The sequence below is a fragment of the Crocodylus porosus genome, unplaced genomic scaffold (genome assembly GCF_001723895.1).
Source record: "Crocodylus porosus isolate Cpor-Errol unplaced genomic scaffold, CroPor_comp1, whole genome shotgun sequence".
Lineage (NCBI taxonomy): Eukaryota > Metazoa > Chordata > Crocodylia > Crocodylidae > Crocodylus > Crocodylus porosus.
In genome coordinates this window covers 62,094,221-62,102,372 of record NW_017728886.1, presented here as the reverse complement: position 1 = coordinate 62,102,372, position 8,152 = coordinate 62,094,221, and the positions used below count along the sequence as shown (strand labels likewise).

The 8,152-nt window shown below is 41.4% G+C and overlaps 1 long non-coding RNA gene across 1 annotated transcript in view; it reads right to left on the bottom strand.

Moving 5' to 3' along the window:
* Nucleotides 1–8,152, bottom strand: part of LOC109321956 — a 30,556-nt gene extending 22,404 nt beyond the window's left edge. Inside the window, exons 1-2 of the long non-coding RNA XR_002104252.1 lie at nucleotides 8,096–8,152; nucleotides 6,305–6,394 (exon numbers count right to left, since the gene is read on the bottom strand). This is a non-coding gene — a long non-coding RNA (uncharacterized LOC109321956). The remainder of the gene's footprint in view (nucleotides 1–6,304; nucleotides 6,395–8,095) is intronic.

Here is an 8,152-nt window from a genome sequence, read left to right as displayed (position 1 = left end):
TCTTCCCAGTCCTAATGTCCAGGGTCTGGAACAAACTCCCCCCAGAGGTGGTGCAAGCACCTACTCTGGACTCATTCAAAAGGCATACGGACATGAACATATGGAGGCTGGGGGGAGGGGCACGGTAAACTCCCACAGGAGGCAGTACTGTCGGTTGCAAGAGTGTGACAGCAGCAAGTGATGAGCTCCCACAGCCGACCGCAGCACTGTCGGTGGCAGGGGGGAGGAGTGAGCGCTCACTGGTGGTTGGCAACCACCTGCAGACACTGCCACCAGTGGTGGCCAGCAGTGATCAGGAGCCGCCAGCAGCGTTGCCCGCAAAGGGAGGGGGTGGGGAGCAGTGACCACCCACAGCATCGGCGGCACTTTTTCCAGGGAGTGCACTGCCAAGCTCGCCAATGTGTTTGGATGTTTATCTTGCTGGGATCACTTGATCCCCGCAGACTTCCTGCCTATGGCAGGGGGGCCGGACTCGATGATCTTGTGAGGTCCCTTCCAGCCCCTACTATCTATGAAACCCATTAAATGCTTTTCTGGAACAAAATTAGATCTACTAGATGCATCCACATGGGACGCTATGGTACCTGTGCAAAAGCCAAGCACCAACCATACAGCAACGGTACTGTGCAGTGGTAAACAAGCTACTGAACAGTAGCATCAGGAAAAAACTGAGAGGCAATGGTACTATGTGGTAACGCCAGCTACTGCGCAGTACTTGCTTATATGTCTGTTGCACATGTAAATACAACCACTGATCTTCATAACTGATTTTCTAGAAACAGGGTGGTTTACCCATCTTTTGAAAAAAACTTACTGTACTTTATCCTACTTTTCATTTACTACCACATCTTTCATTATTTTTACCTTCAAAATTTGTTCTTAACTCTTACTACTGAAGTCAGTCTAATGAGCCCTTAGTTGCCTAAATAGCCTTTTATTCCCCTTCTTAAAAATAGGCAATTATGTTTTCTGTTCTCTAATCATATGGTATCCCTCCACAAGTTGTTAGATTTGTTTAAAAAAACCCAGCAAAACAACCTGTAATTTCATGTGCTAATTCGTGTAGTGTTCTGGGATGGAGAACATTTGGTTCTCCTTAAATCAGTACATGGAGCTCTCTGACTTTTGTTTCTACCTCTGTTGTGCTAATTTCCATTTCCACACTTTCATACCCATTAGCCATTCCACCTTTGCCCCCCACATTCAGTATAATTGTCCTTACTGAAAACTGAATCAAAGCATTCATTTAGCTTTTAGGCTGTACCAAGATTAACTTCCATTTTTACCCCATCCACTCAGCTTTGAGACTGCAATTCTTATTTATATAGCAGAACAACTTTTAGCTATTTATTTTCTCTTCTGCGGTTATCTTGAATTTTGGCAATTCTAACACTAGTCCTATACTTCCTTCTCTGCTGATTAGCCATTTTCAATATCCTTTTCCAGATAGTTATTCATCCTTTTAGTTCAGGAGTCCTTCAATGCAAATGTTTCCCCCTTGCTTGGAACATATGAAGGTTTTGCACCTGTGGCTAAAAAAAAACAAAAAACAAACCCAAAATTTCTCCCATATTCAAGGTCTGCAGCTCTTCAGCCAACTAACTACATTAATCGTTTCCTTAATTTCTCAAAGTTGCCATAATCTCAATTACAGATCTATTTTTATTGAACTGCTTCATCCAAGATAATAGAGCTAGTTGAAGAAAATAATTTCCATATTACTTAGTAAAACTTATTCTAATATCACAAAAGCCTAAGTCCGTCTGTCTGGAACACTTTATTTGCACTCTGATTGGCTGACTGAAACAGCCAATCAGAGTGTTCCAAGCGTGGGGTAGTGCTGCCATGACTCCGAAGCTGTGCCGAGGACTGGACAGAGGGTGGGAGAGCTGGGGCCAGCAGCACTGGCCTTGGCTCCCACACCCTGCCCCCTGCAAAAGGTAGAAGAGCAGCAGCATTGGCCGTTAGGTGGTGGCACTCCATCCCAACCCCCACCTCCCCCTCCCCCATCATTCTTGATGGGCAATTGGCTAGTGATAATATAAAAAACAGCTTCTATCTTGCAAGACAGATATCTTAATAAACCACATTTCCATCACTTGCACTGTACTTTATGTACCCTATGTCAAAACCCCAATACGAATATACTAACTCAGGACATCATTCAGCTCCGGATAAAGTTCTATTGACCTAAATCTCACTGAAATCAAATTTTTAAAGCTGAATTCCATAAATACACCCATACTTTACTATAAGCATCTGCAAAACTGTACATATTTTGAGTAGCTTCAATAGGATCTATTAAACATAGACAGGTATAATCACCAATGGTATTAGTGCTTTGGAATGCAAAGAAGCCATCTTTAAAAAAAAACCTCATATGTAAATTAACATAGAAATGGGTCTGCAGCAGCACAAGCAATTTTCTGACCAAAATTCAATTACAATTTAACAATTTTTAAATTACCAAAACAGCTTCTCATGGTACACAAAGCTTGGTCACCTCTTGTGCTCATTGTATTTTCCTTAGATATTTTCACATACATTAATAGACACACAAATTTTATACAGAGAAGAATATGTAAAATAAATAAATAAATAAAACCATGCTAAAAAGAATACAATTGACTTGAATAAACAACCTAACAGTAGCCAGTTTTGTTTTATATGCAGCGAGAAAAGTTAAAGTGCACATATCCTTGTCATTGAGCAATGTTCTGATAGTTAAGGCAAAATATCTTCATTGCCATTTAACAGGAGAAATCAGACCAAGGGAACAAAGGTCCAAATATGTTCATTATGTTCTAGTGCCATATGCTTCCCTTTTTGTGATTTTGTGCTGGAAACAAATGTGATACATAACTGGGAACAAAGTTCAAAAGTGATTCAACAATCATATCTTAGTTTTGGCTTTAATTTATATAGGCAGTTTATTTAAAAGCGAGTTTTCATGTCACTAAGCCAGTTCATTTTTACTAGTCCAGAAAGAAACTTGTGCTTGAACACAGTCATAAAAATAAAGTACAGACTGTACAATCCTTTATCTTCTCCTTCATTTACCAAGACTGATACTGCAAGTATTAAGAATGCAAATGAAAGATATTCTATTTTCATTATAAAAATAGCAAAGCAGACAATGCTATTATATAAAACTAGCAAAGCAGCTTTCAACATTCAGCCAACATTTTCATGTTAAACTATTATGTCTTTAAATTTTTCAGAACACTTGTAATTTAGAAGTATTTAGGTTCAGTTTTCCTATCTTTCTCTTTCTGTTATCACAAACTGACAGATAGCATTTTATACCCTTTCTGACTAAACAGGGTTCCACACCCATTCTACACTGTGATAAAGAATAACGTAAGGATCAAGACTATGAAGAATCAGGTTCATCACATTGGGTCTTAATCCAGACAAAGTTTGAAGAAGAGTCATACAGGTGTTTGAATTACCAAAGAATTAAAAACTGTTTCCCATATTTTAGGAAAATGTTCTTTCATTAAATAGGGAATGTTCCAATGGCTCTTTTAATATTTCAGTGTTGACATTTAGATAAGCCTGTCTGAAGACTTTTAATTATGGAACAGCCATGGAAAATTTGAAAATTATGTACCGAACATACGTATGTACGGTATTGTATTTTATTTTTTATTTTAGCCAGCACCATAGCACTTTGAATGCTCAGTGATTTAGAAATGGGTATGCCATTATTCATCTGTTACTAAATCTGACAGCCATTGAACATCCCTAGCCAAATTCCATGGGAATAGAAAAAAAGTCTATGAAATTGTGAAATCCTATTCATGTTTCACCAGAACCAGGTAACTTTCAGAACTGTGCAACTATTTTCCACTTCTGACAACCAGAAAGCTTTACCTTTCCACAGAGAGAAAAATGTTCCTACTGAATACAATTTAGAAATTATATAATCCTTTACATTGACAGTAATTTAATGATAGGGCCATGCAAGTGATGCTTTAAGGACAGCTTAACATGATGACTACTTAAGATAGATCTCTGAAAAAAGGTGAGTCAGTATATGTATTTCAGGAAATGATATCTACATCTCTAAATAGGATAAAAATCACTAATGATAGAACAAGGGAAAGACTAGCACAGAGTTTTCTGGAATTCAAGTTTATATACCCTTTAAAGGAGGCTATACTTTTTTATTTTGGCACAAAAGTCCATTATAATTTTCCTGTAGCAATAACCTGCCTGGACTTTTCACCTGTGCAGTAATTGTTATATTTCATTACTTTTAAAATCTAATATGCCCACATAATAATGTAGCACATGTTTCCATACATTCAGAATTAATAAATTATGAAAGTCAAGGGAAAATAGACCAAGATTTTTTAGTCTGATCTCATCTAGCTTTAACAGCAAAAGCAGAAGTGGATTGGGCAGTAACTGGAGTAAAAAGACTTTTCCAGAAGTAGAAAACTACAGAAAACATGAAACTTTTATAGACAAGATTATTGTTTACAAGCCTCAAAATATATTACAACTGACAGACAAAACCATTTAATAGTTGGCTTGTCTAATAGTTGGTGCAGATGCTCCTGGTTCATATGTACTGAGAATGGAATAAAATATTTAATCAAACAAATAGTATCAGCTTTGTAGTTTTTGTACATTTCTGCAAGTGTGAGCTTAGCCATAGTCAAATAATGAGTAAAGTGTCATTTACAGCCTATAAGTCCCTATTTTCAGTAGACTATGGCCACATGCAGATGTAACATTTCTACCAGAAGAACGTTAGCTCTCCCAGTAGAATCTACGAATATACATGCACTCGTTCCATTTTTTTCCTGAGGAAACACCCTCTCCAGGAGAAAGATTTTCCAGGTTACATGTGGAAGATACCCCTGCAAGAGACTTTCTCTTGCAAGAATGAACACTTCAACATTTCTCCACTCCCCTAGTCTGGTCCAGGAGGGGAGTGGAGCAGCTGCACACTGGTCTCTTCCTCTGACTAGAGACAGAGGGCTTTACCCTGGTGCTCCAGGCCCTTTTCACTCCTGTCAGGGAGACGAGTGGAGAAGTGGGGCAATGGTCCCAGGGACTGGTAGGGGGCTTTGTTTCACTCCTCTACTCCCCTGTCAAACCAATCTAGGAAAGCAGGAAGTTTCTTCCCACTACTCTATTCTCCCCTGGGAATGGGAAGAGTAGAACAGCCACTGCTTCATCCCTATCCTCCACCAGGATCACCCCAGGAAGATGCCAGGAGCAGAGGTGAGGGGGTGTTCGCAGGCTGAATGCCTGTGCTATTCTCTCTCCTGGAAACATTTCTAGTGGTGGAATTTTCTCAGAAATCACCACTGCTGGAAATTAACACCTGTTTGTAGCCCATAACTCTCCATGCTATTGAACTTAAGGCTGAAATTCTCAACTTACTCCTAAACCAAACCACCATATAGATGCATGGTATTTGTCAGATCAGAAAACCTAATAAAAGCTAGTGATTTTTGTAATTAAAGGTTTGTTAAAATAGACTACTTCTATTTTTCTTCTTCAATCTTTCAAAACAAATGCAGGCCTTAAAATGCAGAGAAAGCTACGCATGTTATTACAACACTAAACTTGAGGTTTTTCCTTCCAGAAGAGTCCAGAAATTAAGTTAGTAGTCCCTTAATCTTCCTCTCTCTGTATATACATTCCGAGAGGCTTTTCATTACATGCAATACCATGTATATTTGCAGCAACAAAAAATACGATATACCAGATGTGCATTCTGTATTGCAGAAAACAGTGCAGTTTCAGCAATGTACAATTCAACTTATTTTCTTACTGGAGGAGCTATCCAAAAAAAGGAAAGACAGGTCCTCCCCATTAGATTGTTTTATTTCCTGAATAGATAAGTATGGTGCATTTGCTACTGATGAAAAAAATGAAAATTCAAGTTGCACTACAAATAAAAATGGAGCTGCTGCTTGACTAGAGCTGATGATAGGGCAGCAGTAGCAGAGGAAAATAAGCCTCCCCTTCCATTCACTAGACACCTCTTTCCCCCAGTTTACACCGGTCGGCATACCCCTCTGCACCCCATCTCCCTCAACTGCTCCAGACACTCAGTGAGCTCACTATACTTCTGTAGCCACATGCCACCTACACCTATCCACAGCTCAAATGAAGCCAATGCATAGAATAATTCACGGGCTTGAGGCTTAAATTTATATCTAAATGCATCAATACTCCATCCATCTGCCTTATATTTAAAAATAGGCACAACAATAATAGTAGTTTACTATAAGAACTTAATTGTTTCTGGGTGGGGAGTATATTAATTAAGGTCACATACCTAGATTGCAAGCTCTCTGGGACAGTGACACTGTCTTCATGTGGGTTTGTACACCACCTAGCACAGTAGAGCCTCAGTCGTGATTGTGGCCTGTGGACAACATAACCATTAAATCATCAATGAGAGTGTGGTGTTAAAAGGAGGTTGCATGCAATTCATTAGGCCTCATCCCCATATAAGGATCACCCCTCATCACAGCCTCCTATTTAAAGAAAAATATATATATTTATTTGTGCAACACAACACACCTGAATAAGTCTTTCCTAAGGGTGGCAGTCTGAACACCTGTGCAAAGCTCAGCAGGCTGGATCTTGTACAGCTGAACTTTGTAGGGGAGGAGCGAGGAGACAAAAGTTTTTCTCCCTTTCTCAGGTCACAAGGCATTCAGGTCTACTGTGCATCCTAAGGTGACATTATCCAGGTCACACACACCAGCCTAACAAGTCATCAGGGAATGGAGTTGCACAGTGTGAAACAGTGGAAGCATCTGAAGTTTAAGGCTGCTCCATGGCTGCTTGGTGTTGACATTACCAGCACCTAACACTGATTTTATTTTTTTGCTTCCTATTCTTTTACTTTCATACTGATAATTATTTGCATATCTTATAAGATGTTATTATCTTTAAGACGTTTAACTAAAATTATCCAGACTGTCATGCTGGCTGGACACCTTCCTATTCCTAGAACGTCTGATGTTCTTAGCTGTAGCTATACGAACACACTTCCTCCAGCCTTTCTATTAGTGGCGTCAATGCAGGCTGTGAAATAATCCCACACTCGGCAAATGTGCAAATACCAACCTCACTGGAAATTTTTTTTTTTTTTTAAATCCTCTTACTAGGTTTTAGCCATCTATTCTCCTGATACTACCGTGCTAATAGGTACAGACCACTCTAAACACAGGGACGGCATTTTTGAGCTGTCTTTAATTGCTAACAACATTCCCAAACCAGCAGTCCTGCTTCAAAACTATTTGCTGCTGTTGAAGACATGCACTTAATGCAACTTGTAAAGTTGTTCGCAAGCGTGTCAGGCTGCATGCCCCTCTATCCCAGAGAAAGAATGACAGGATGAGTCCTCATGCATTATGCCAATCTGATGAGAACTTACTTGTTTTAAGATTTTTTTGTGTTGTTGTGAGGCTTTGTTTGGTTGAGTTTTTATTAAGACTACAGCTGACCTGAAAACGGCAACCACACCTCCTTGTTCTAGTTCACTAAGAGAAAGTATGTCTCAGGGGGGCTGCAAGCTCTCCTCTCATTTCCCGCTGCCCTACCTGCCACCCAGGGTCCCCTGGGGGGTTTGTGGTGGCTTGGATCTACCTGCAGACCAAAAGCAAGCTCCTGGAGAACAAGGCCCTTGGTGAAATCCAAGTCCCCTGTGGAGAATTTTGCAGCGGTGGCTTCCCTGGCACCCAGGCTGCGAGGGAGCCAGGTAAAGGCATATGAAGGCAATGGCACACAATTAGGAGGCTGGATAAGCGGGAGGAGATCCGCTACCTGGGGAGCACTGCTCGAAAGGAAGCCGCCAGCTCAGCCCGAGGGCGCCCGGCACTCACCTCTGCTCCCCGGGGGCCGAAGTGCCCCCTCGGGCACTGGTAGCAAAGCCAAAGTTGTTCCCCGCACCCGGCGAGAGGGAGATGCCCCGGGCGCCCGCCCCGGACCTCCTGCGCCCGCGCTGCCGCGCTCCCGGGGCCAAGGCCAGGGAGCACCGCGCCTGCCCCGCGAACCGAACCGGGCACAGGCACAGCCCCGTGCGCCCGTCCGCGCCCCCTCACCTCACCTCACCAACCTGAAGCGCAGCAGCGCGGAGCCAGCGAGCCCGGCTGCTGCCACCCGCGCCCGGAGC